The sequence below is a fragment of the Rhipicephalus sanguineus genome, chromosome 9, assembly GCF_013339695.2.
Source record: "Rhipicephalus sanguineus isolate Rsan-2018 chromosome 9, BIME_Rsan_1.4, whole genome shotgun sequence".
NCBI lineage: Eukaryota > Metazoa > Arthropoda > Arachnida > Ixodida > Ixodidae > Rhipicephalus > Rhipicephalus sanguineus.
This window is the reverse complement of record NC_051184.2, coordinates 77,826,606-77,853,495: the sequence shown is the minus strand read 5'-3', so window position 1 is coordinate 77,853,495 and position 26,890 is coordinate 77,826,606. Positions and strand designations below refer to the sequence as shown.

General features: G+C 48.3%; 1 long non-coding RNA gene across 2 annotated transcripts in view; it reads right to left on the bottom strand.

Moving 5' to 3' along the window:
- Positions 1–4,115: 4,115 nt before the first annotated feature.
- Positions 4,116–26,890, bottom strand: part of LOC125759846 (uncharacterized) — a 31,669-nt gene continuing 8,894 nt past the window's right edge. For both annotated transcript variants that reach the window (XR_007417549.1, XR_007417550.1), the window contains exons 2-3: positions 4,273–4,406; positions 4,116–4,174 (exon numbers count right to left, since the gene is read on the bottom strand). This is a non-coding gene — a long non-coding RNA (uncharacterized LOC125759846). The remainder of the gene's footprint in view (positions 4,175–4,272; positions 4,407–26,890) is intronic.

Sequence of the window (26,890 nt, the reverse complement as noted above, 5' to 3'; positions counted from 1 at the left end):
GTGGTTATGAGAAATAATGACATTACAGTAGACCTCGGCTACCTCTGTGGCAGCTAGAGTCGGTTGCAACCTAATCATAAATACAAGCTCCTGCCACCTTAATTGCGATGCGCCTGTCACTCATCCGTACAACAGAGGCCTTCGAGACTGGTTCTCGTTCTAATCGTAAGTACTTTCTTGCTTCTAATGTAAATACTACACATAATAAACACTCAAAGTTTACTATGCAGAGTGAAATATTACGGTCGGGTGAGCAACGATGTCGAAATCTTTACTGAAATTTACCAGGAAGTTCGAGTTTTCAGCTAAAAACCCGCCACGTGAACATGTGTCGGCATGGAAAAATCACCTGCCCGACATACGCTGAAGGTACTTGACGCCATCGAAATGAGGAAATGCCATTGGACGGAGCATCTATGCAAATTCTCTCTTGGTCGGACAGCTATACCTGTGGGCGGGGCTTACATTTTCAGTTACGTTGCAACCGACTATAGATACGAGTATATTCACTCCTACAACAAAATGCCTGCATCACCTAGATTCCGAGATCCAATAAAATCAACATACGTCACTATAGTGTGTATCGCGACCAGGAAACTCTAAAGCGTGCAATCTACTTAAAACACTGTGGCGATAAGTTCATGAACGGCACATGCCGATTTATATCGTGTGTTATGTTAATGTCATGCATGTATATTGTCATGCAGGTCATATCTTGGGAAGACTTACCTTTCAGAATTAAGGCAGACTACAAAGCTTACATGTTGAAACCACATCAGGCCAGATATTTTCGTGCGACCTTTGCGAAAACCACTATATACTGGTGGCTTTGATGTTAAATTGGCTTAATAATTCAAAATCTGGGCGCTATTTTTTGTTCTCGGGTTTGTATACACTAAGCAGTTTCACGTTTCGCGACATCTTTCCCATCGTAGAGTAGTAATTGTTACGTTGTGTATGCAACGTCATCAAAAGCAGTACCTCACATTTTAGGTGTACCACTTATCTGTAGGCAGCTGTAAAAGGTTTCAAATAAACAGAATAAATAATACGCACTGAATTCAATATATTAGTTAACGATTATCCATAAGAAGACGCGACCGCTTTCGTTCGAAGGTCACATCGGCCGCAGCCTAATTAACTGCTCTGAGTTGAACATGAAGCCATTTTTGCAAAGCATCACCTTCCTCAAAGGCAAAAATGAAAAAAAAGAAAATAACTGTGCATAGTGAAGGGCGTATACATTTAACGTCATCCGCGAGAACTGGCGTCGTCCACGGGCGCCACCATAGTGCCGGTCGCGATTTGAAGGCGTTTGCGGAGAAGACGCTGCTGAAGCACCTTTCGGTGAGAGTTTCTGTTTACGCTCTCGGTAGGCATTTGCAATGACAGCGACGGTCTTAAGCGCTTAGTAAGGGCGCATTTGACTGGTCGTTTTCAAGCGCTCCAGAGCGCTATGTCTACACGTGCGTCACGTTCCACTCGTCGAAATGGAGCGCTCTGAACGCGTTCCGCCTCGGTTCTTTCAGAGCAGCACGCTCCCACTCGGAGCGCCCCGAGGCGCTCGCACTTTGATGTCGGAGCGCGACTGACATCTGATCACGTGACTCCTGCGGCTCGTCTGTTTGCAACAGAAGAAGCGGTGACATGTTCCCTTTTCCGGCCTCCGATTTCTCAATAAAGTTGTTTCCAACAATAAAGTTGTTTCCATCCATCCGATTTCTCTGCAGGCGAGCGGCTGCACGTTCGGCTCGGACTGGCTCGCATCGAGAGCGGGCTCCGCATTGTTGCAATGCGAGTGAGAGTACGCTGGAGCCCAGCCGAATGTACAAAAAGCAGACTGCTTGAGAAGAAGAAGAGAAAAGAAATCGTGCTACGACGAAAAGTGGGTCTGCATGGTTGCATACATCTGGGGATGCATGCCGCCGAAGCGCGACTGATTGACAGATGGGGTTGACACCCGCGTGTCGAAACCGTTATTGGCTCTTTCTAGGCACGGCCGGACTGAAAAGGCGCCAATCTAGTCCGACCGTGTTCTAGGGAGCTATATTTTTTGCGTAAAGGTTTAAATTATATGCGGGCGGCCTACACGTGATGTATCACACGTTTTTTTTTTCGCCATATATTCGGTTGCTCGTTCCGGAATAAAATACTGTTGTAAGTCAGCCGTCGTGTGTCTCAGGCCTATTCTTTTGTGCGCTTTTATTTTCTCTCAGGAAAAATCAAACAGATGTCGTCATAAGATCGCCAGATAAAGCCATGCCTAATTGTAATAGTGATGTAACGGATGCTTCATCGTAATATTGATCCCTGCTATGAAAGCTAAACAATCTCAGCGCCAGAGCTCGCGGTAGTAACTTTTTTTTTTCAAAGCTATTCATCTGTAGAGGGCATGCGGCGAATGAACTGACTGCGAAGCGAGACGTCCGTGCGGTATAGTAACTTATTCTCCTACTCAGCTGCGGCGGCACACGAGCGCGGGCCGCCGCTGCGAGAGCGAGAAAAGAGAAGGAAAGCGTACACGAGAGATTGTTTCACGCATACACAAAAGCACAGTTTAAGGAATCACACACACAAAGTAAGGTTCACGGAATAGAGTTTGTTACGTGCGGGTGCGGGGGCGTGAGAATCTAAACACGACTTGGGCTTGCGTGTTCCGACGCTCGCCACACACTAATTGTAATGGTAGATATTCTGTTCACGCTCTATTCAGTGTCCCCAATGGTGACTCGAGCTTCCCATCGACAGCGTCGTCAGCGCCGACTGCTCGTTGCACGTCATTGACACCCTCATCCAACCTTCGGCAGCTGTGCACCTGCAACTCGAGAAGACTACAGAAGTAATAATAATTATACAGTGAAACCTCGGTGATACGATCACAGTCCATACGAATTTCTGGGTGATACGAATTTTTTGTTGGTCCCGGCCAAGGCCCATTGGCCTGCACGTGTAATGGAGCATGGTTGTTGCGAACCGATTTTCACCCAGCAACGTTTGATATGAACGTACGCTACCACCTAGGTACGAAGAGGTGCTGTCGCGGAAGACGCGCCAAGCACGTGCGAGCGCGGGAACGCAAGCGTTGGCATGCGCGCCGCACCGCCAAATCGTCAGAATCACGGTGTAAGAAAAATACTTTTCTTACGGTCAGAATTAACCTTCAGAGACGCGTCACGGCCTCCGAGATTGTGTGCGCGAACCTTTGAGGCTCTTGTATGCCTCCGTGTGCCTCCGCGTTTAGATGATAGAGGACATTAGCGCCATGCTTTTTTTTTCTAACACGTCGACGCGGGCTGCTGTCGTTGTTTACGTGTGCCAGCCTCGTGCATCAGACATCCTATGAAAGGTGGACGAGGACCGAAAGAAGGCGAGGACGGTCTTGGCGAAGGAGTCAGGCCTCACAACGTTAACATGCGCTACCGCTGAGGGCGCACTAGTGCGGGCCCGGCTGTAAATCTCCCAAAAAACATCCACAACACCTCCGCGATAACAAAATCATAACACAGAACCGTGGTTCTGTCGTTTGGTGGTCTTTATCCATCGCGTCAAAGCGCTTCTTTTGTGACTTTTGTTGCAGTACTCCGGTGTCATGCAAAAAATTATACTAAAAATTGGAAGGTGCTATTGTCGCGGGTCACAACGCACCTGGTTCATTAATTAAATACGCGCTTACAGGCCGTATATTTGCGAGTGCTGGTATGATTGCCTACAACTAAAAACTTGACTGACTATCATTCAGGGTTCTTCCTGACGTTGCTGCGGCCTTGAAAAACAATAAATCAACACGTACGCCTGCTTTCTTTTGTCGCATGCTAACTTTCCATGCTTTCTGGTGATACGAATTTCGGATAATGCGAATATTTTTGGTGGTCCCGTGAGATTCGTATCACCGAGGGTTCGCTGTATCTGGAATAAAATGCACTCATAAAATTCGCTTCGTGGTCCCCAGACCAAGACAGGAATTTTCTGAGATATCCCTGAGGATTTTCTTGTAGACATGTGCTGCAAAAGAGGTGGTCGTCAATTTTCCCTTTAATAAATACTAGCACTGTTCACCACCCAACTGCAACTCTAGTACACTTATAACTCGAACGTTTGATAGCCGCAATCTCACGTTCTTCCGACTTGCCTTGGTCGTTCATGGCTTCCTCGTCGAAAATGTTCCCGTCCCTGACTGTAAAAGAAACAACGAGCCACGGTGAGGTAATAATGTTGCGCGTTTTCATTAACGACGCATTCGGCAAAAATATGCACACGTCGAACACCGCTCACCGTGCTGCTGTGCCATGCCGGCGAAGGCGAAAAGCGTAGCCGCGGCCAGAGACGTGACGCCGACCACGGCCAAGAACAGGCCGTACTTGCGCTGGGTCGCAGCCAGCCACCCCGACACCAACCGCGGCTGCTCACTGCGGCACGAAAGATTGAAAGGGCACCGATCTGAACACGTGCTGATTGGTTCATCAAGCACATTGCGGCGAGAATTGTAATAATAATATCTGGGGTTTAACGTCCCAAAACCACCATATGATTATGAGAGACGCCGTAGTGGAGGACTCCGGAAATTTCGACCACCTGGGGTTCTTTAACGTGCACCTAAATCTAAGTACACGGGCCTCAAACGTTTTCGCTTCCACCGAAAATGCAGTCGCCGCGGCCGGGATTCGATCCCGCGACCTTCGGGTCAGCAGTCGAGCGCCATAACCACTAGACCACCGTGGCGGGGCGCGGCGAGAATTGTCGATGTGCGAGAGACCTTATGGGGCCTTTGTACACTCTAAGACAAAAAATTGGGGGACGCCTAAGCTTCGCCTTTAAGAGTTGAACGCGATAGCGATATTCTGTTCCTAGTGCGCAGTTCGAACACTACGAGTGTTTAACAGAATGCGCGCACTAAGGTGCGTGCCTTATGTAATGGGTAGCATGCTTTAAACCAGGAGCAATTAAGCGCGAGAAACGTTTTCGAACTTGTGATGTACCCAGTACGTGGTCCTAAGGGAATACGCGCAGTAATGTGTGTGCCTTTTGTAATGGGTGGCTCTCTTTAAACCACGAAGTCGTTATGATATTGACATGGTGTGACGCCCGATGGCAATGTACGCTTGTACCACGCAATATTACTGCGATATTACATCTCGTACTGTGACACCTGTATACAGGACGCGTATTTTTGGGAAGCATGAAAGTTACTTTCAGCGCAGCTCCAAGCAGAGGCGTGGCTGTGTGGTAGAACACCTGCTTGGCACACAGGCGGCCTGGGTTCGATTCTCACTCGGACCCAACATTTTTATTATTTATTTTATTTGCAGCTTTTTCCATTTTTCGCTCACGGACAAGATGATGATTTTTCGCTCACAACCAACGGCCCCGACGCCGACGGCGGAATTTCTGCGATACGAGCTCTTTAACGCTATCGCGTTAAAAAAAAGAGTATGTGTGACTCCTTTCGGGGAGCCTTCACTTGCCACGTATATGACTCTCTTTGAAGAGGCACGTTAACTCTTTTGTGGGTCACACGACTCTCCGAAGAGAGTATAGTGACCCCCAAAGAGGGTTTACGTTCCTCTTTAAAAATAGTCACACACGTGGCAATTCAAGACTCCCCGAAAGGAGTCAAAAGGCTTTTTTTTCTTACATTGTAGTTGAGAGCAGAAATTTGGAGGCCAAAGCATCGGGACAAGCCAACATCTGTTACGACACAGCTGTCCAGCCTGAAGTTGCTTAAAGGGCCCCTCACCACCCCGCGTTCAAAGACGAGGGAGTGGTTTCCTCCTCGCCTGCGCTACCCTTCCTACAGGCCATATCTCCCCCTCGCCACTTATTTTTTGAAAGCACGTGTACCATGTCAGCACTAAGCGCTGACACTACCAAGATTTCGTGCTTATCGACTGCACGCTGTTATCTCCGTTTGCGCAGTCGCAAACGCAGAGAATGAAATGAAGTCAGTTGATCGCGCACGATAGTCATGCGAGGTAAGGAAGAACGGATCGGCGGCTGCATGGCAAAGCAGTGCTGGAGACAATTCGCATCTGATACTTCGCGCATATGTACCATTCGAGAGTATGTGCCATATAGACGTCACGCGAATCACTTTTCTACGTCACGAAGTGCACCAGAAAGACGACAAATGCCAGCAAAGAATATTGCGCTGGTTCTTTATTTATTTTTTGTATTTTAAGAGGCTAGTGAGAGGCCCTTTAGCAGATTGCATTAGTCGAACACACGCACTTTGCGCAAAAATTAGCCGAGGTGAGAGTGCTGTCAGCTTATCAGCTCTAAAAACTCCCATGCTCGAATTAATTACTCCGTCAAAGCGGAGTGAAAACGCCATATGTTTTCCTTATGCTCCGCTTGATAATTGACGGCGTACATAAACGACATCAGCATATTACACTGACCGTGAGGAGCTTTAAAAACCACTATTGGCAGCGACGTGCGTGTGTATGTGTGCGTGCACGTGCCCGCACCTGTTTAGCGCGTCCGTATGAAGCTCCAGTCCACCGAGCTGTTGCAACGACCGATTAGTGTTTGTGTAATCGTGTAGGGTTATTTGCACCACTGAAAAGCACTGGACCGAGGCAAGTTCAACTCGCGCCAGCCTTCGTCCGCGAACACATCAAGCTGGCTCTGCCGTATTCATTCTCTCATCGAGCTGTCGTGCTCATGCACTCGATTGCAAGCCTCCGACACCCCGCGGATACCTCGCTTGAACGCGCCGAATTACAATGAACTACGAAGAATACCTTCAGCGGCAACAAAAGTAAGCTGTTTGTGATCGTCAGATGTTGGTTCCAGGAGTGTCACCGGCTGCAACTTCGATGCGGTAAGAAGAAGGCGTCGCTACGTCATCGGCATCAAACCGGCCGGCGGCCGGTGCGAGTGTTGCGCTGGCGGCGCGCTCGCACCTTCGAAAATGACGTAATTTATATTTCGCTACGCTACTACGGTTTTGTGGCAACAGCGAAATAACACAATTAGTAATGTCAAACGAATCGAGCAGGCGGTTAGGAAAGGGAAATCATTGAAGACGTTAATTGTTGCGTTTAACTGTAATGTACTACTTGTGACGTAAATTGAAGTGAAGTAAACGAAAAATCGCCCTTTCCGTCGGTGGCATGAGTCAAGTCAAAATGAGTGAAGCAAGGCCCTTGTATTACAATATCGGCTTTGAGCACTATGTAGACGACCATGGGGAGTAGTATGTTGTTCCTCACGGTGTATAGAACTGTCATTCCTCTCTAGAAAAACGTTTACTTACAGTATTTACAGAGCACAAATTATGCGTGACATATCAGTGTTCAGGGATACATTTACATTCGTGAGTGGAACCTATCGCGACGTGGATGGAGCCAAATGAACAAGGACACACCTAGCTGCACTCATCTTGAAAAGCCTCCGCGGTCAATCTGGTTAAAATGCAGAGTTCTGATACCTACCCAAGTAGCTTTACAAGTATCGTGCGCAATCAAAAGTGCCACAAGAAAAGAAATGAGCTTCCGATTTTATCCTTTAAGCAAACGATTACCATATCAAAAAAAAAAACAACATCCTTATAATTTGTGCTGTTTCAATCTCTCGTACGAAATCCTCACAAAGAACGGGCTGGTTCAATAAAAAAATCACAGCATATCCACGGAGTGAATGATGATGAGTGGGCGAAGCTGCGGAGGTTCATCGGTAAACCGTGAATCTTCCGTGAATTCTGCCCAGTACAACCGACGTGAGATAGGGCGCGTTTATACTAAAGGTTCGATGAGTTATGACGACTTGCAGCTCACTTTAATTTTACATGTACGCTGCGAATTTTCATTGTTTAGAAAACCATTGCTTTAGAAAACATCTGGCGTCTTTCGTTAAGCAGCTGGCGTCTTTTCCTTTTGCTTTAGAAACATCTGGCGTTCTTCCGTTTTGCTTTTACAAAACATCTGGCGTCTTTCGTTGGTTTATTTCATCAATAAACGGCGTTTTGAACAAAATTTTTATTGTTTAATCACGCACAGGAGAAATCTCACCAGGCACTACCTTGGAGGTAAAGAATGGCTGCTAATGGGAATGAGAGACAGAAGAAGTCGGCTTTTAGCTACCGCTGCGAATTTTTTATTGTTCAACAACGCACAGGAAAAATCTCCCACCGGCACCACCTTGGAGGTCAAAGCGTAAGACTGGTTACGGACTACGACTACGACTACGAGGGACGAACGGGTGCCGCCTTAAGGAGCTTCGCCCCTAAAAGAAGTAACGATACCCATACCAGTGACCATATGAATGAATGAATGAATGAATGAATGAATGAATGAAATAACTCACAAGGTCCCTTATGCATTCGCCAAAGACGATTCGAAGGCGCAAGCCATCTTTTATTAGTCGATGTATTGATCCTCTACCGCGCTCCTTCGAAAGGTTTTTGTACCGATCCTGGTTTTGCCCTGCCTCCGTGATCGGCCCACCTACGACCAAGCGGTGATGTAATCTGATGACATCATCATTTGAGTGATGATGACGATGACTTTTTGCATCACTCATGTTGGCGTCGTCGGTCGCGGAGTGTCAATTTTCGCGTTTGATGAGGTGTCGAAGGCTTTCGCCTTAAGATCAATGCACCTCTCAGTTGGGAGTATTCAGAGTGATCCGTGAGCGTGGAGTTTTAGTGTAGGTTTTTTAAACCTCCAAGGCATATCCTGCGCTTGCTTCTTATGCTGTTCCGCTGTTTGCGCTTGCTTTCTGCCTGTCTCAAGCTTATGTGGAATGACCAAAACAGCATCGATAATGTTCCTAGTCAAACGACAAAAGCTATACATGTTTTTCTTCACAGTTGCCAACGGTGCCCGCGCTCCGTCGTGCACACTTTGAAAGGGGTGCTCAGGTTTGTTGCTGTTTCGCGGTCCTAACACCGAGGATGGTTCTGAGTCCCGACCAGAGCAGCCGCATTCGGATGGGTGTGAAGAGCAACACCCCTCTGCTTAGATACAGGAGCACGTCAGAGAATTCGAGGTGGTCAAAATTAATCTTCAACGTGCCTCACAATCATACCGTGGTCTTGGCGCGCAAGACACATTCAAAATAGACAGCTTTAGTTTCACGTACGTAGAGGCTTTGCGAACGTAGAGCTTCTACGTGTAAGCAGTGCGCATGCGCCGAACATAACGGCCGCGCGCTGGTGTCACGGACGTACGTGAGATTCGATTCCTTGCGTGTGTTTCTTGCGCACGTAGACAGCTTCGCGCCGAGTTTTCGCGAGATCACGAACAAGCAATATCTTGTTCGTCATCTCGCGATTAATGGAGCTACGTGGTCCCCCTTGGCGCGCGCGGCGTACGCGTAACTAAAAGCGTTTCTGAGGGAGTGCACGTAACGTACGTGGACTTTTCACGTTTGCGTACATGAAGTCCCTACGTACGTGAAACTAAAACTGTCTATTATTAGGTTGCGTTGTTCTCGGGCGATTCCATTAAAAAATATTATGGCTTCGCCTCCACAAGTGCTATTTGCATCAGACGTATCGGCGCTCTGCCGACAGCATTTTTTCCGGTGTGCCAAGCCCCGCGCGCGATTACAAAAACGCACGCAGTATCGAGTTTCGCAAAATATCTCGAAAGCGCTCGCCTGAGAACACCGCCGCAGTTGTTGTGTTTGTTTTTCTTCTGTACTCGCTCATTCATCATGCTGTTCCGCTTCACGTCCTCCTCGCAATAATTTCACGGCTTCATTTCACTACAAAAAGAAGTTGAGGTTAATTGCTGAAACTTCTTATTGCTGTCTGATTGTGTCTTCATGCAGCATCGCAGCAACGGTGCTGTTACGCTTGTATAAGTACTAGTTTAGATAGCCAGCTCGTAAATTATTTTTCTTTGTATTTTATATACCCCAGATCATCATAAACCTTTATGCGGACACGACGTGCGAGATCATTCATTGACTCATTGACGCGAAGGACGTTTATTTAATACGTTGGCCACCTCGCTGAGAGCGCCATCGAAACAGTTCAGGACGCTCATTTCCGATTTCAGGCGCTTTTTTTCCAGACGATTGCTAGAGAGAGTGCTCCCACGAGAATATAACATTATGACCTGGCGGTTGATCGGACCAGCAGGTCATGCAAATCAGGGTATACGACCACAAAATCCCAGACGATTGTTTAGAAGGAATCTTTACGTAGTCCAAGTATACTAACAACTCAGTATTTCCGAAAGCATTGCGTGTGTGGTTGTATTATTTTGCTTAATGTTCCGGATGTATTAAGTGATTCTTTACGATAGACAGATTCATCTAAAGTATCCTGTAGCAGAAAACGCAATTCTGTCAGATCGCCTAGATAATCTGCAAAGGCCAGTATAACTTGCACGATAAACCGCAACGTAGTTAGTGAATTAAAAACGTCCTAATTTCATTTGCAATTCTTCGGGACGCATGTTCCAACCGTGGAGTCTACACCAGTTCTAATGAAGTTACAACCATTAGCGTGCATTTTCTTAGCACCGATGTCTTGGAGTACTCGGTGGAAAACAACGAATATCGTGCTTTCGTGCATCCCCGTTTTCACAGTGAATCTTCTGTTCGGACGGAAATTTCCCCATGATAAGCATATTATCGAAACATTCTACAGCTTACTTAACTTTCGCTAGTACTGTAAACTTCCACCTTCTACCTCGGACGATTTGCATCGCAAGAATGAGCCGTAATCACCACCGTATCGCGAAAGAGCGGGTACGCGATGGGCGCAGAAAAGGCCGATCCTCGGCCGCGGAGCAAGCCAGTCCTTGGCATGACGTCACACCTCCGCGACAACCGCGCCCGCCATTGTTCGTAACAGGGGCTATTATCGGATAGATTCAAGAGCGCCCCTTTGAAACGTATGGAACGTTGGGGGTTAAATTTCAGAATAAGCTAGGTACACTCTCGCTATTTTCTTAATGAACACCAACAGACACTTAAGAAAAGGAAGGTATAGGGGACGTTAATTGTACTATCTTAACTGTGTTGTAGTAGTTACGATATAAATGTGAAGAAAGTAAAGTGGACGAAGGACAACTTGCCGCCGGCAGGGACCGAACCTGCAACCTTCGGATAACGCGCTCGATGCTCTGCATATTGAGCTACGGCGGCGGTCGTCCTTTCGTCCACTTTATCTGGTCATTCGATAAAAGATCACGTGCGACGTGACGCCAGCTAGAAAAAGATGTATTCCACAGTCGCCGTCATGGCTCAGAGCAGCGAGTGTACAATACATCTTTTTTCCAGCCGCCAGGTTAACACGCACATAAATACCCGACAAATTGGACGAGAGGGCGACCGCCGCCATAGCTCAATTAGTTAAAGATATGCAGAATTTAGGAACGATATGCAGCACGATGTCAGAAATGAGAATGGTAGCGCGCTGTGTACTCGTGTTTTCTGTGGTCCTTCGTCGTTCCTTTACGCTGAACATCAAGATGCGCTCACAGTAATTGTTCCAGTTTATAGTGACGTTTCATGTTCCACAAGATCCCAGCAACACTGTTTGTTCGACGATCTTTCTCTTGAAGCCTGAATGTCTGTCTCGTGTTTGGTTTTATACATAGTTGTAGGGAACGGCGTTCCTAGGAAGGGTGCTCCAGGAACCATCTTTTTTTCTAGTGGTACGGAGGAACGCCACCGTTCCGTTAAGGGTTGATCGAACTGTAACCGCAACGCATTACGCTCATTAAGGAACGCAGAGAGAACGGCGTTCCTTTTGTAAACGTTCCACGGAGTTCGTCCCTTAGTGTATCAGCCGGCTGCGGATCGCTGCATTTTCTGAGAGCTTTGTTCGTAACGGATGCGGCTCCCTAAATTCATAGCTGTGGTGGCATTGCCTGAAATATTGCGCAGATAGCGGTTTCCGGAGACGCGAACCGGTGTGCCGGGACCTCAAAAGAGGAAGGCCATCCCTCAAGGCGCCCGTGTCTAGGCCACGCGACCACGAAGTACCGTAAGCGAAAACCTGGTCCTGGGCGGGCATCTCGTGTGACCACAGGCCGCAGCAGCCGCGAAGGCGGGTGGCGTTGCCCAAACGAAGTGAATTCCTTTTCTATACTCGCGGACAACTTTTCTTGGCAATGAAGCGAAGGCTACAGAGCCACAATGCACGTATCCACCGCTATTGAATGTAGACCCACAATTGCGTACGTATTTTCTGCGTGAGATATATAAAATACTCCTCCAATTTTCTACATGTAGCTTTTTGAGACGGAACGCAGCACACACAAGCGAGATATTTGTGTTTCTTTTATTTTATGCGTTGTCACTTTGCGTTTTTGCGTGCGTTGAAAAAGTCGCGCCTTTTGCCCGCTACCTTAGGACGCTAAGCAGCGTTTGCGTCGAAATGCAACGCTAGCCATCACTTCCCACGGCGTTATGAGACGCGCGCCAAACCGGGACTACTTCGCGTAGCAGTACATGTGCAGACGCACCGCCCTCGTAGCTTTCCCTTCATTGCCAAGAAAAGTTGTCCGCGAGTATACTTGCTGAGGACAGGACGAATGTTTACGCTTTTTCTCTTTTGGTGACGACAGAGCGTGAATGAGCAGTTGTAAAACGGAACCTGGAGGGTTTGCTGGGCGCACCAGAGCCGGACGGTTGGCTTGAAACGAGCGCTTCCTTCTACCAGAATTCGGCTCTGGCGTTTCCAGCGTGCACTTGGATAATGAAGGGACTGTCGATCACCTGCCCACCCAACCCTAATGCAAGGCATTGAAGAGACCCGCGGAATTACGCAACACAAATGCAGGGTAGATGGACGACCGCAAAAGGCGCAGAGGATTCCCTGGCGCCCGCGTTGTCATTAGCTGCTAGATGCCAATGCTTAAGCAATCATGTCTATGCCAGACCAGGGAGCATCAACATAAAGCGGTGTCTACGGTGATGAAGCCAGCCAGCGCAGATGTAGCCACCGTCTTCGCCCGAAGATTTCTTGTCCTCTCGCCATCAAACCCTCACAGCCGAGGCGCAGGATCAGTTGTCGCAGAATGTACTTTTAGCGGTCGACTACCCGCTCTTCCACATGAAGAACTTTGAACAATTCAACCAGGCCCGTAGCCAGGAATTTTTCTCGTGGGATGTGGGTGGGGACGGCACTTGCTGAAAACGTTGACTTTTTGAGAAAACACCTATTTTTATTATTTATTTTTCATAAAAACACATACTTCACCAAAATTTCGGCGGAGGGGGGGGGGGCCCTCGGGTCCCTACCCCTGGCTACGGGCCTGAATGGAACAAACTTTTTGTCAAGTACAACACGGAAGTACTTGAAGCGCTTCGCTGGAATGTATCGTCAACATTGCCGAAGAAATGCTGACGACATAGCGCGTTCGTCTGTCGGCGCCAACACCAAGAAGCAACTGGTGAACACCAATTAAGGAACTTTACTAAGTTGCAGATATGTATTTTGGACATTTCTCTCCCAGTCAAACTTTGATATTGAATCCGCATTCAATAAACGAGTATGTGTTCTTTATTTCGATGCGCTTTCTTTTGCCAAAAATTTAGTTATATTCGGGATGTGAGGAACTTTCTGTTTGCACATCTGAAGCGCAGTATCCTGGCTGCACATATGAAGGCAGAAGTGAAAAGTGCCACGTGTTTTACACTTGTAATAGCCGAGCACGGATGTTGCTGTTAGACATGTGTGGTGTATGTCCAGCGCTATCTCCCCAAAAAAATTTGTCCAGGTGTGTTCTTTTTCCTTTTATTTCTCCAGAAAATCCGCTGCCAGCGATGATCAAATTCGTATAATATACGTAGTTCTACACGAATGTTAAATCCATCATTTTATCTCGCCTTAGTATTATCTCACTGCATATTTTAATATAAAGAACCAAACATAACGTTACAATAACGACACCTTCCAACCTTCGAAGTGTAACTGCAACACGTTCCTTTCTTATTAAAGAAACTTGTCACGGGAACTCACTTCAGGAATGGGAAGGGACGAGGATCGAGCGGTCGTTCCTCTTGCAGAGGTACGTGTAAAACCCTGGTTTCATACCATCACATTTTTATCTCTTCAGCAGTCATTTGAGCCCATTATAATCAGTAACTTACAACGTAAATTACACTCATTGAACCGTTAGGCGTTTGCATTTTAGGTGTGGAGCACTTTAGGGGACCGACTTGTCGTCCATCCATCTCCTGGCGCGTGATCGCGCTCACAGTTAAGCGCTCTATACAGGCCATAACAAGGCTAGCAACGATCAAGCCCGATTTAATATGAACGAAGGTATAAAATATTATAATTAAATGAAATAGCCGAGAAGTAATCGCATTAATACACCTAAAATTGGTAAAACATTGCGGAACCATAGGGCTTTCTTCGGCGGGGCGCACGAGTGGGCGCCACCGCTTCGTCGAGCGAGCGAATGGACCTCCCCTACAGCGCATCTGCGTCGGCGCTGCGACGCTACGTGACTACATCTGATGGGGGAAAGAACCTGACGGACCTCGCAACAGACGATGCGTATCTCGACTGCCGTGACAAGCAGAAATTCGATAAAGCGCAGCAAAAAGTAGCGCACATGGCGCGCACCGAGTTTGTGAATCCGCCTAACAAGATTCTGCTCGTGTGGTGAAACGCTAAATGTTTACCTCAAACATTGTCGCCATTGACGCTATGGCAAACGGAGCAGTGGGAACTCTACGAACGGGAATCGCTGGGTGACCGTGCGACGCACTTGCTCTGGTTTCACAGTAGTGGAGCTGCATACGTTTTCGTGCATCCTTTGCACTTGAGCGGCGCGCTGCAAGTATCGAGCTGCTCGCCGTTCTTCGTGACATTCTGATTCGGTGCTATCGCATTCATTGCTTTGCCGTTGCGGCGAAACTGTGACTATTTTTAGGGGCGAAGCTTTAGGGTGTGGGTCGTTCCCTCCTCTGTAGTAGTAGCAGTAGTAGTAGTAGTAGTATGTACGCCAGCTCTAGTGTAATGAATTGCTCACTAGATAAGCAATTCAATAGATATCATAATTTACAACACATCGTAGTGTTCCTTGATTTAATCAAACTAAAAGACATACATTGCGGGCGATATACTCTAGTGAGCTTTCAACTTTTCGTCTTAATGTACATGATAAATTATTTGTACGAAAAACGCAAAGCACACTTGAGCAAGATGTTGGTTTTGGGGCGCTTTATGTGCAGTAAACGCCGTGCATTGTTCGCGAAGCCGGAGCACTTGCACGATCGCGTTCCGTTGGCTTTCGTTGGGCATGCTACCGACACGGCCGCTACATAAAAAAAATCACAGCATATCCACGGAGTGAATGATGATGAGTGGGCGAAGCTGCGGAGGTTCATCGGTAAACCGTGAATCTTCCGTGATTTCTGCCCAGTACATCATCACCGACTTGAGATCGGGCGCGTTTATACTAAAGGTTCGATGAGTTATGACGACTTGCAGCTCACTTTAATTTTGCATGTACGCTGTGAATTTCATTGTTTAGAAAACCATTGCTTTAGAAAACATCTGGCGTCTTTCGTTAAGCAGCTGGCGTCTTTTCGTTTTGCTTTAGAAACATCTGGCGTTCTTTCGTTTTGCTTTTAGAAAACATCTGGCGTCTTTCGTTGGTTTATTTCATCAATCAACGGCGTTTTGAACAAAATTTTTATTGTTTAATCACGCACAGGAGAAATCTCACCAGGCACTACCTTGGAGGTAAACAATGGCTGCTAATGGGAATGAGACACAGAAGAAATCGGCTTTTAGCTAACACTTACACTTCTACTTCTACTAACGTTTCCTACTGGAACATGCCAATGGCTGCTAATTGGGAATGAGAGACAGAAGAATTCGGCTTTTAGTTAACGCGCACGCTGCGAATTTTTTATTGTTCAACAACGCGCAGGAAAAATCTCCCACCGGCACCACCTTGGAGGTCAAAGCGTAAGACTGGTTACGCACTACGACTACGACTACGAGGGACGAACGGGTGCCACCTTAAGGAGCTTCGCCCTAAAAACAGGTGCGGCCTGCTGCGTCGCGTCGCCGTCAATGGGCAAGCGCGTCCCGGTCGAGTTCACAGTTGCGGCCGCAGTTTTTGGTGAGGACGCCACTAGCGCGGTCCGCAAAGCAGAGGCCAGTTCGTGCTACCATTATGCAGCGGCCGTGGTGCTACAATGTGGTCGGCTCGGAATTTATGCGTTGTTCGTGCGCTTTTTTGTGTGATCGTGTGTGTGAGTAGCTTTCCTCATGTTTCTTGCGCCTGAGTGCGTTTTTTGGTGTGCGCGTCTGTGGCGGACAGTTTTTTCCAGCGGTGAGATGCCGCGAAGCTGTTGTGTGCCGCTGTGCAATTCAAACGCGAGAAGAGACGCTACTATGAAGTACCACGAATTCCCTAGCGATCTGCAGCGTCGCGAAGCGTGGCTGAAGAATATTTCGCGCCAAAGGCCATCAGAAAAAGCAAGTAAGTGGGAGCCAAGCAACAGGTCGCTGGTATGTTCATTACATTTCACTGAGGATGACTATAAAAAGAACACGAAGAGTAGGATTTTGCTTCCGACTGCGGTCCCGACTGTGTTACCCGGTTATCCGCACTACATGCAAAAAAAGAACGCGCAGCCCAGAAAACGCCGGCGAATGAATGCAGCTGATGACGCAATAGTTGGGGCAGGTGATTGTGAAAGCTCAGGAGAAAGCCGTAGATCAAAAGTTCCTCGCACCCTGTGAAAGACGAGATCGAAGCGTTCGTTCCACAGTCGGCCTCAGAACCGAGCACAGAACGTAGCTTTCCTGTAGATCAGGCCTGCCAAACCACATTAGATCTTGCATAAGAAAAAAACGGAAGACAAAAGGAAGAAGCGTACATAGAACAAGCGCTTGTCAGTTATGTGTATCTTATTTTGCCGCCGTTTCTTTACGCGCTACTGATTTCATGTCATGCACCTTTACTAACCTGCCGCGCTTGTCATAGAGAGACAGAGGAAAAGTCAAATTTCGGGAGAAAAGGCGGCCACCCTCCTGAGTGCCTGCACCACTCACTACTTCGTCTTGAAGAAACGGGTAAATATACTCAGCATAATTCGTAATAACGAGAACTTCTTTTAATTTCAGGTGAGTAAAGCAGGCAACCTTCATGAAGAGTACTGAGGCCCACTCTACAAATATTGGTAGTCCTAGGGCAAACGGTTCACGTATGTGGGGTAATCGGCATTTCTAATAACGACTTCAATATTCAACCTGTAATGTGCAGCTATAAAACGCGTAATCTACGGCCGGATTGGAGTAAGTGTCGCGCGTACAAACGCGGCTGTCGAAGCGCTTCTTCGTGAACAGCTGGACCGTTGTGGTGGGCGAGAGGGCGCAAGGAGAAGTAGGCTCCGGACGCCGTTTCGGCGCCACGCAGCAGGCCGCACCTGTTCTTTTTTATGTAGCGGCCGTGCTACCGACCTCGCGTCGTGGAACGCAAAGAGGAACGCTCCGCGCGGCGTGTCTTCCCTCTAGCCTTGCCGTTAATTTCACAGGGTGAGCGGGGAACGCGGTCGCTCTTGGGCGCTTTCTCTGAGCCGTGCTGCCAATTAGGGTTGCAGAAGTTGCGCCTTTCCTTTCCCCAACTCTCCCTCCTTTTGCTCGGGAGCGGACACTTTCCCTGCATTTCACCGGTCACATAGCGGTGATAATGAAGGGACCACGTAAACCAACAGTACAATAAAAGTTTGATGTTTAATATATACACGGCGTTTCACACTCTTTATATGATGCACTGGGTGATTTCACGGAAGAGTTTCACGGTTTACCGTGTCCTCCGGAGCTTCTCCCCCTCATCATCACTTCCCCCGTAGATGCTGTGTTGGTTTTTTCGCTCTGTGGTCCGACCTATGATATATTAGAATCTGCATGAGTATAACCTTCGTTTCAGACTTTTGGAAAGCGCCTGCCTACTGCAGATAAACGACGAAACGCTTTTAAGCGATTAATTGCCGGTAAATCCACTAAATTCATCAATCCACTAAAGATTGTCGGCAATCCCTACCCAGAATGTAGCTCTTGGGAATTGTAGGGGACAACTGCGCGCCAAATATTCACCTCCCACTGACGTTCGGTATTAGAACGCTCTCTCTCCTAACGTCGGGATTTCGAACACCACGAACACCCCTCGAAGACGACGCAATTGAGGCTCACCTATTCTGATGGCTTCGAGTCAAACGCCACCACGTCGTGAGTCTTCAAGTAAGTTCTTGGTTTACCATTATCGACGATTATTATGGCATCTAGGCCACCATGGGAGATCGCTGTCTCACTGCACGGAGGTTTTGGTAGAGCAATTCCCAGAGCCCTACAAGCGTGAGTCATCTTCAAAAGCCCAGTGGTGATTCTGCTATTTCACGCAGTTCCTGCACCTTCAAAATAGTTTAACTAGTAACGTCGCAATAAAGGATATGATAAGAGATGAACTTCAGATTTTATTCTTTAAGCACCGGATTACCATATAAAGAAAGTGCTTAGCATGTTCTTTGTGTCTGCGCGAATTCTTCTCAAGACAAAGGGCAGGTTCAAGCATAAGAGGCACCGATGGCCATAGTAGCGAATGAATAGTGAAGAAGTCCATCCTCTTTGGTACTATTCTGAGTAATGCGTAAGTGTAAAATTTTAGTGTCGGTTTTTAAAGACGATAGTCATTCTTGGGGAACTTAGACGCAGAAATTTCGGTCTGCCTGTCTTTCTCTTTGAGTGCCTGTCACCCGATTCAGCCACCCGGCCAAAGTTTAACCACTTTCTGAACGCCCAGCCATCTTGCACTGGCATCGTCTTCATACTTGTGAGCATTGTCGATCAAAAAGCAAATGTTACGCATACCTGAAGCAGAGCATCAATACGTATTCGGTGGAGTGTTCGTTTAGTAGAAAATACATAGATACGTAAGTCTAAAGACCCTAGTGTTTCTTGCGCTGCGCTGAAAATGCTAGTGTTTTTTATGCTGCGCTGCAAATGCGACGCTAGGAGCCATATGCTACGATTCAACATAAAGGAGGAGGACTCATGCAGTACGGCCGGCAGAAGACTATCGTCTTTCGACGACATTTGCAGCGAAGCACGCAGATACGCGGCCAATTTTTAGGGGCGTAGCTCCTCTTAGTCAACCTTGTCACGTCTCCGTTGTCCGGCGTCAACGGCAGTATTTCTGTCCGGCGTAAACGGCAGATGGCGCTGTCGAATAGAAGTACATACAAACTGCAGTTCAGGGACGATATTCTAGATGCCGCTGTACACAATCCGTGTCGTCATCACGATTTCTCGTCTCATTTCCTAGATGGCGTTGGTCCAATAGAATTGTATGCAATATGGCGCTTGTGTGAATCGACACTAGATGGCGCTAGAAGTGCCTCTGCTCTCCGATTGGGCTTCGCGGGGATGCGCGGGGAGCGAGCGCCTCTCTCATTCTCCTGGATCGTCGCCGTGCGTGTCGGATCGTTGGTGGAGCATGAACGATGCGCAGCGGCGGGCGCTCGCTTGGCGGCAGCCAGCCGGATCCCGAGAAGGTGCGCGCCAAGGACGCCGCTGCGAAACGGGCTCAACGAGAAGCCGATCCCGAGACCATGATTGCTTCAGGAGCTTCGCCCAAGCTCTTCATCATTCACCCGTGGATATGCTGTAATTTTTTAGGGGCAATGCACCTTAGGGTCTCGGCGTGTTGGCGGGCATCGTCGTGTCTAGTCGCCGCGTGCATCGTCGTGTCCTGTCCATTTGCTTGTGCGCAAGAGAGGGCGCCACCGCCTCAGCGCTGGCCGCATGGCGAGAGAGAGAGAGCGAACGGCGCGCGCTGACTATGGAAACCCTCTTTCTGCGACGGACTCTCAACTACCAGCTCGCAAGGAACGAGAACGCACCCTCGCCCGCAAGGGACAACGCCGACGCAGGCAGCGTCTGCTACCGAGTTCCTTGATTGAAACAGAAACCCCGTCGTGCATACATACACGAAGCGGCCGAAAGCCACCCGTACGCAAATCGATGCAGTGGCCGCTGCACGAAGTGTACCCAATGTCGGCCAAGAAACGCGCCCGGGGAGGGAGCTTATTTCAGATATCGCTGTGGGAAACGAGTGCACTTGGAGACCAGGAGCGTGTTTGGGGAGCTGTTGGCCGGATTAACTTCGGCGTCTCAACACCGAATGTTCTGGGCCCAAGGGAACTCCACTTGCAATGCAAGCATTCACATGCCGTCCACGTCGTATTTTATGAGTTAAATATTTCGGTGGCAGCGGTGACACAGATCGCGAGAAACCCGGCGCTGGTATGGGTACAGAAATGCGGGAATACACAAATGCGGCCCACGAAGGGGCGCTGATAACATGCGTGTTTTTGTATGCGCCGTTTTCCAATAAGTGATGCTCTCTCGATCATCGGCTTGACGACGATCAGCCGTTTCTGATATAGCACTGTGATGTTTCATCGAGTTCACTTGTCATTTAACATTTCCATGTGGCCTTCCATCGTCGCATTTCATTGTTTCACACATAAGCATCGTTGTTGCCTGTAGCAACAAAATTGTTGCGCTGCTATGCACGTGGGTGAACATCCAATTCCTGGCATGGATGAAGGAATAGTTAGGAGGGAGCATAGTCTTTCAGGGTGCTCTCCCCCGATCAGATCGTCTTTTTCGTACAAGTGACCCCTAATTTTAATTAATTTAAAACATGAACTGTCTGATATACATGGACACAAGAGTGACGTGCGTAAGTGACAACCAATGGACCCGTAGCTTTAGTCAGCCAACATGGAAACAGTTACATATAACGACAAAACACACTTATTTCTTAACATCTCTATCACAATTGCCACAATACACTTTGAAACGGTACAATTAACGTGCCCTATGCCTTCCTCGGCTTCATTAGGTGTCGGTTTTCATTAATGTGTGTCATACACAACAGCCACCAAACTGCAGAACTTGCACCGCATCCACTAATGCTGAATTTTGCAGAGACAGCTACGCCTTATTGAGCAGAGTTCTTTTTGAGTCACAATAGACAACATGCTTAAACATCTGCGAATGCGCCACCATGTCTTATGAAATGCCATAGTACTACAAACGTCCGATTGTCAATCCTCCCTTTCATGACCTTTGCGCCACTTTGCAAGATTCACCAGAAAGCATTTGCAGTCAGCAATATATATTTACTCTAAATTTCAACGATCCTCATCTTCCAGCTCTCCAAATCTCTTGCTCCTCTACTGCATACGCTTCTTTCCATATTTTGACCATCTTATTTCCCTTTTATTATTAGACACTACTAGCTCTGATGCAGAGTCGGAAGCTGCCTTCTAACACATCGGAAATGGATGGAAGAGATGGGTAGAGTGTGCGGGTCCACGAACAAGGAAATGACTTCAGGGGGTCATTGTTTTCATGTCGTGGAAGCACGGTACTCTCTGCATCGCAGTTCATCTCTCGCAGCAAGCATTCGCGTCACCTTCCTTTACTCAGCACTGCAATGATTGATGAGGTTCATGCGAGCATACGCACAGAAGCATTTGCAACGTGCGCGCATTTTCTCGGGCGGTCGGGTGTGCCTTTTGCGCGCAACGAAAGTAAGTGCCGCGCTAGGCCCGCACCAAGCAGGAGTTATTGCACGTAGCATCTAAAAAGGCTAAAAAATTGTGGAGGAACAAAGCAGGTAGGGAAGGATGTTTCAGCTCCGCTAACGTGAAACATGTGGAGGGGCGATGCATGCAGCGTGCACCGGTGTTTCCTAGAGCAATATCACAACCAATGGGCAATGAGAGACAGAGGAAAATTGACACAGAACCGCGTCCGCTTTTGTTGACGTGCACGTGCGAAACTTGATTGTTCAACTACGCACAGAGAAATCTCCCACCGGCACTACACTTCAGGTCCAGGTCCAGTGTCTATACAACGGTGTGGCCAGTGAACGGTTGTTCAGCGCGAGCAGTCGGTTTTTTCAATCAAAAACTGGCTAGCAGACGCGCCCTGCGTCGGCATTGTCTCGCGGGCGAGGGCACGCTCTCGTTCCTGGCGAGCTACTTCAGCGTTCATCGTAGAAAGAGCGTTCCAAAGTCAACTCCCGCCGTTCGCTCTCTCTCGCCACACGGCGAGCGCTGAGGCGGTGGCGCCCTGCCTTGCGCTCAAGCAAATGGAGCGTCACCACAGAGACGACGACGACACGCGAGACCCTAAGGTGCTTCTCCCCTAAAAGGTTCGGCGGTAATCAAGCCAGCCAGCGCAGATGTTGCCACCTCATTCGGCCGAAGATTTATCCTTCCGCCATCAAACCCTTACAGCCGAGGTGCAGTATGAGTTGTCGCAGAATCTACCTTTAGCAGTCGACTACCCTCTCTCCCAAAAGAACTTTCAATGATTCAACAAACGTTTTGTCAAGTACAACACGGCCGTACCGAAGCGCTTCGGCGAACGTATCGTCAACTTTGCCGACGAAATAGAGGGTTCGTCTGTTGGCACCAACAACGAGAAGCAACTGCTGAAGTTCAGTTAAGGGACTTTACTAAGTATGTATACTCTGGACATTCCTGTCCCAATCACACAATGATATCCAATTAGCATTCAATAAACGAATGCGTGTTTTTCTTTTGATACGGTTACTTGGGCAAGAAATTCGGTTATATTAGTGCATGCGAATAACTTTCGAATTGCACATCTGAAGCACAGTATCCTTGCTGCACATATAAACACCAAGCGGAGAGTGCCATATGTGCTACACTTGTAACAGGCGAGAACAAATGTTTCACTTTGACATGTGCGGTATCTTCGGCACTCCCTCTTAAAAAAAATTCGTCGAGGTGCGTTTTCCTTTTTTATATCTCCAGATAAAACTGCGGCCAGCGATGACCAAATTCTTATAATATACGTAGTTCTACATCAGTTTTAAGTCGTTCATTTTATTCGCCTCAGTATTATCCGACAGCATGTTTTAACTTGAAGATCAAATCTCACGTTGAAGTAACGACGTTCCAATCTTCGAAGTGTAACTGTACACACCTTCCTCTTGCATTCAAAAAAGCTCGTCACGGGAACTCGTTTCAAAAATGGGAAAGAACGAAGATCGAGCAATCGCTCCTTTAGGAACGTGTCAAATCCTGGTTTCATACCATCACTTCTTTACCTCTTCAGTAGTCAATAAAGACAATTAGGTTGAGTAAATTGCAACGTAAATTATACTCATTAAAGCACTACGCATTTGCGTTTTAGGTGCGGAGCACTTTAGAGGACCGGCTTGTCGTCCATCCATCTGATGTAGCGTGATAACGACCACAGTAAAGCGCTCGATACAGGCCATAACAACGCTAGCAAGGCTCAAACCCGGGTTAAAAAGAACGAACAAGGTCTTAAAATATAATTAAAAGAAATAGCCAAGAAGCAATTGCAGAAATAATTAAATTGCGAAAACGCTTCGGCAAATTGGGCTTCCTCCAGCGGGGCACAAGAGAGGGCGCCACCACCTCGTCCAGCGAGCGGCCGATGCCCCTCCCCCTGCGCCGTCTCTGCGTCGGCGCGGCGCTGCGTCGCTACGTGACTACATCTCATGGGGGATACAACTTGACGGAAGTCCCTGCACACGACGTGTATCTCAACTGCCGTGACGAGCAGGAAGACGATAAAGCGCAGCAAAAAGAAACGCACATGTCACACGCCGAGTTTGTGAATGCACCTAACAAGATTCACTCGTGCCGGGTAAACGCTACATGCTTACCCCAAACACTGCGCCATTGATGCTTTGGGTAAACGGAGCAGTGGGAACTAAAAGAACGGGAATCGCTGAGTGCACGTGCGACGCGCTTCCTCAAGCTTCACAGTAGTGGAGCTGCCATTACCTTCTCGTGCGTCCTTGTCGCTTGAGCGGCGCGCTGCAAGTATCCAGCAGCTTGCCATTCTTCTTTTACACTCCCATTTGTTGCTATCGCATTATTTGCTTCGCCCTTGCGGCGAAACAGTGACTCTTTTTTACTCTTTGGTCGACCAACAAAATAATTATAATCATGCTCGTGTATAACCTTTGCTGCAAAGTTTTTGAAAGCACCTGCCTACATGTAGATTAAGACACGAAAAAAAAAACGCTTTTAAAGCGATTAATTATCGGTAAACGGTCAGTCCCTAATCCGCTTCGTGGCCATCCTTAGCCAGAACGTATATTTAGAGTATGGCCTCGCTGAAGATCTCCGGGCTCGCTCCGCAGTCACTCGTGCTCAGTCTTGGGGGTTGGACTAGACTTGCGTGACAAATATTCAACCGCCCACTGACGTTCGATGTTAGAACGCTCCTCTTCCGAACGTCCGGTTCTCGAACACCACGAACACACCCTCGAGGACGAAGTAAATTACGCTAACCATTCTGAGACAGCACTGAGTCAACAGCGCCGTCACATAGTGAGTCAAGTCAGGTTCTTGCATTACAATATGGCGATTTTTACGGCACTCTACGCAACCATGATAGAGCAGTAGGCCGTCCCATATAAACAAAACACAGAAAACTGAAGGCGCAGGGTGTTGACGGAGCCAATTCACAGGGGCACACCAAGCTTAATTCTTATCGAAAAGCCGCTGTGGTGAATCTGGCTACTCTGCGGAGTTCATCTGTCTGTTAAAGTAATTAACGAGTAACGTAGGCAATAAAACTACTGAAATAAAAGAGATGAACTTCAGATTTTATTCTTTAAGCAAACAACTGTCAGATAAAGAAAATGCTCAGCATGTTGCTCCAAGTCTCCGGCGAAGTCCTCACGATTACGGGGTAGTTCAAACACAAGCACCGATAGACATGGTAGTGAATGAATTAATGAAAAGGTCATGCATCTCTCCTTTGGTACTATCTGAGTGATGCAGAAGTGTAGAATTTCAGTGTCGGTTTTCTTAAGCCTCCTTGGTTGCAACTTTCCCTGGAAGCATCGATATATTATCTGAGATACTAGAGATTTTAAGAATTGGGGCCCTAAGGAGCTTGGTGACCCAAGAAGCTTGCAAGCCGATAGGGCGCATGCGCAGAACCCAAGCCACTCTTGGGCTCTTGCGCTCGCGTTGGCCCAAGACGCAAAAATCGAAAACTAGCATGGGTCCCCAAGGCGTCTTGGGTCACCAGCGAGACGACAGAGACGCAGTGCGCGCCACGGAGCAGTATAGACAATTTTCCGCCTGGTTTGTTCAATCAAAACTAGATGTCGCCACCGCACCATAGCCGCCCCTGCCGTGGCCGTCTCCATGGCCAGCGCCTCCTCTAGAAAGATGCCTGCGACGTCGCACGCTTTTCCATGGGGACGGGAGGTTCCGCATAGTTCAGTGGTTTCTCCGCAAAAGCGCTCGCAGCCGACACTACTACTTCCGCTGGATTCGAAAGTGACGCCATCGCAGCCGACAAGACGACCGCTCGGCCGCAACGGCAAGCATTGCCTCTGGGATAGCCGTGGGCAGTGCTTTAATTTCAGAAGCTGCAAGGTTTAAAGCGGCCGCCGCAGCGAGCGCTCGCAGCCGACACTGTTTGGGGCGGAGGAGGAGACAGGAGAGGGCCGGGAACCAGCTCTCCGGCTCACGTCGCAGGCATCTTTCTAGAGGAGGCTTTGCCATGGCCATCCCCTGCCGTGGTCTTTGGCAACGCTGCTCAATATGTCTCCATCCGCGTCCCGTCGTCTGCTCGGCCTTCCCATAGCGTCTGCGCGCACGCGAGAAAAGCGAGCAGACGGCAGCGCCGGGAAAGTAAAGATGGCGGCACCTGTGGATGCAGTTTCCTTCCGCCTCGAATTTTCACGTCCTCGTCCTGCGCTGTGTGGCCCGTAAGTTCAAAACCTACGCATTTATTTGCTTTATTTTCGCGTCCTGAAGCTTCGAGAGCAATGTACTCGTCGGTATTTTGCAGTGTTTCCAAGATTCATTCTCATATTGTCGAAGACAAGGCTTAGCAGGCACGGCTAAATAAACACCTGATCGCAATAAAAAGACAAAGCATACCTGACGCTTCTTCTCCAGCGTAAGCTGACACAAAGCGATGGCCGATTTCAGCATTTATTTATTGCTGTGAGGACAGTGGGCGAGCAGCAAGCGCGAGTTCGGATCGAAGTGGGCTGTCGCGTCTGCATGGGTGCTGCCATGTTGGCTTGTAACCCCAGCTACTGGCGGTTGCTAATGCAACAAGTAAAGACATACACCCTAAATACGAAGTAGATGAAACTATCGCTTATCGTTGCGGCGTGGTAAGTACCAAACAAACGCAAATGTGTCAACGTTTCAACTTTGAGGCGATTACATGTAGAACTATGTTTTGCTGCGCAAGCATGTGACTTGCTTACACCCTGCTGCAACCAGCTTATGTGGTACGGCCACGGACGCTTCGCTGGCCCAATGCGTTGGCTGGGGCAAGTGGCTCGGGGAAGGCCAGTTACGATCACGTGATCAAACATGACAGCGCCCGTGCGCCGCTGCGGCGGAAAATCGACTATACACGCGTCTCGCATGATTTCAATTTCGTCGCGTGTGGCGCTCCGAGCGCTTGACCCAAAGCAGCCTGCGTTTGGCCCAATTCTCAAACTCTGCTGATCATCCGAACGCCAGAGCAGGCTGCCCAACGCAGCTTGGGGGACCCAGCGTCTTGTCCCCAATTCTCAAACTCTCTATCTTAGTTACTCCTTGGGTATTTTGGATGCGAGCTTATGGCGGAGTTCAATGTGGTTGTGGTGTGCGGCGTGACCACCCTTGCTGCGCATGCGCAAATCCTCTCCACTCCTCCTCTCCCCTCCTCACTCTCACTCCCCTCTCTTCCTCTCCACTCTCCTCACTCTCTCCACTCTCCCTCTGAAACGCGGGCTGGACATGCCGAAACGCCGCTTCGTATCGCCTCATGGTCCCCTTTAGCGGGAGATGGTGTATTTTTGCATCGGTATGGCGACATGTCTCGCAAGCCCTCTATCAGTATGTGTGTTTTGGATAC